Source organism: Homarus americanus, unplaced genomic scaffold (assembly GCF_018991925.1).
Source record: "Homarus americanus isolate GMGI-L3 unplaced genomic scaffold, GMGI_Hamer_2.0 scaffold60280, whole genome shotgun sequence".
Classification (NCBI taxonomy): Eukaryota; Metazoa; Arthropoda; class Malacostraca; order Decapoda; family Nephropidae; genus Homarus; species Homarus americanus.
In genome coordinates, this window is record NW_024757652.1 from 2,501 (window position 1) to 4,909 (window position 2,409).

Sequence of the window (2,409 nt, forward strand, 5' to 3'; positions counted from 1 at the left end):
GTGATAGGCTTGCTTGTTTTAAGCACGCCTCGCGCAAGCGCGGGCGATTAAACCCCAAGCGAAGCTCGGTTCGGGTTACCCTCGTGTCGGGGAGACAGTCAGCAGGCACCGAACTCGCAGCAACCGATGGATGTATATTTCCGACCCTCGTGGAGGTGGCGACAAGCTCATATGGCTGCGCCGCGCAATATGCGTTCAACTTGTCGATGTATCTGGTATTCTTGCGATTCACATACCGACACGCAGTTTGCTGCGGTCTTCATCGACCCACGAGCCGAGTGATCCCCCGTTAAGAGTTGTGTATTTGCCATTTGGTCTTTTGCGACTAACCATCACAGGTCGAGTCTCAATGAAAGGGTTTGACCAGACATAGCCCAAGTTTGTGGTTTGGGTTTGGCCGGGCGGCTTGTTGTTGTTTTTTGACACTTGAATTTCACTCTTTTTGGGTCAAGAGGCTTATTCGCCGGTAGTAAGGAACGGACGGGCAGCCGTCCAAAGCCCCGTCCGTCCTCCTCCTCCGGTCTTCGCGCTCTCGCCCGAGTGTGGTCCACCTACAGCGTGGTGGTACCTATTTTTGGTGCGGGGGCCGGGATTGTCCTCTTTCGCTGCTGGAGTTGCCAGAGCAGAGCCCGAGACCGCCCAAATCAGGAGAGTAGTAGTAGTTTTAAGAGCGCCCCGTTCTCTTTCTCTCTGTTAATGATCCTTCCGCAGGTTCACCTACGGAAACCTTGTTACGACTTTTACTTCCTCTAAATGATCAAGTTTGGACATCTTTCCGTCATCTGGGTGGCGACCCGTATGGGTTGGGCCGACAATCCGAGGCGCCAGTCCGAGCCTCATTTTTGTTTGGGGGTGTGTGGGGGGGGGTGTGGGGTGATGGCTTGCTTGAATTTCCTGGTTTATGGAATCGTTGCAGGTAATCTATCGAGAAGGCTTTGAGCAGTTTACCGGCTCCTCTCGGAGAAAATGTTGATCCCTTCAGTGTAAGCGCGGCGTGGCCAGAACATCTAAGGGCATACGCTGTTATTGCTCAATCTGTGCTGAATTGCGCTTATCCCTCTGAAGAAGTTGCGAACTGGACACCATTTTCTGGAGGTCGTCGGCTACTTAGTAGGCCAGAGTCTCGTTCGTTATCGGAATTAACCAGACAAATCGCTCACCAACTAAGAACGGCCATGCACCACCACCCCCGAATCGAAGGCTCTCAATCTGTCAATCCTTCCGATTGTCTGGGTAGGTGGTTCCGTGTTGAGTCAAATTAAGCGCAGGCTCCCTTGGTGGTGCCCTTCGTCAATTCCTTTAAGTTTCGGCACCCATACTTCCCGGAACCCAAGACTTTGGTTTCCGGGAAGCTGCCGCCGGGTCGTGGGAATAACGTCGGCGGATCCTAGTTAGCATCGTTTATATGGTTAGAACTAGGGCGGTATCTGATCGCCTTCGAACCTCTAACGTTCTTGATTAATGAAAGCATGCTTTCGCAATCTGGTTCGTCTTTACTTCCGGTGTTCACCTCTAGCGATACTTAATCTGAATTCCCTTGTTCGATTGTAGTCATTACCTCTGGTTCCAAAAACCAACAATAGAACCGAGGTCTATTCCATTGTTCACCATCACCATTGGCCATTCAAATAGCCTGCTCTGGCACTCTAATTTTTTCAAAGTAAACTCTCCGGCCACTCAGGACACTCGACAAACATCGGTCTGCGACGGCAGGCAGCTGTTGGGCCTGACAGTGACGCGGGCGGTGGTCGTGGAACAGAGATCCAACCTCGAGCTTTTAACCGCAACAACTTTAATATACGCTATTGGGCTGGAATTACCGCGGCTGCTGGCTGCCTTCAATGGATTGCCGTTAAAGTTTAAAGTGTACTCATTCCGATTAGGAGGCCTGGGATGATGAGACTCACATCGTTATTTTCGTCACTACCTCCGTTGCGGTGGGTATTGTGTTGCCTGCTGCTGCCCCTTAGATGTGGTAGCCGTTCTCAGGCTCCCCTCCGGGAATCGAACCTGATTCCCGTTGCCATTATAGCCGTGGGCGCAACCTACAATAGCTGTAAGGCAGACACTTGAAAAGCGGCGGGCGCGGTGGGGCATGCGCTCGGCCGAGTTATTCAGATTCACCACAGGTGGAGTTCTGGACCGGGCCGACCAGTTTGAATAATGGCGCTCTTCGCTTGCGGTCAGGGCCAATTGCATTAAACGCCTAGAATTGCCACAGTTATCCAGAGTAGTGGGGTTTACAGATCCAATGAGCATAGCTGATTTAATGAGCCATTCTTGGTTTCGGCTTAAATCGGCAGCCCACATTCATGGCTAATCTGAGACAAGCATATGACTACTAGCGGGATAACCAGGTAGCTGCTGTGTGGCGGCGCCTATCGGCAAAAACCGGAATTGAGAGGCAGG

General features: G+C 51.8%; 1 pseudogene; it reads right to left on the reverse strand.

Annotated features, from left to right (window-relative positions):
* Positions 1-141: 141 nt before the first annotated feature.
* LOC121857608 lies at positions 142-298 on the reverse strand (annotated as a pseudogene).
* Between the last annotated feature and the right edge of the window lie 2,111 nt (positions 299-2,409).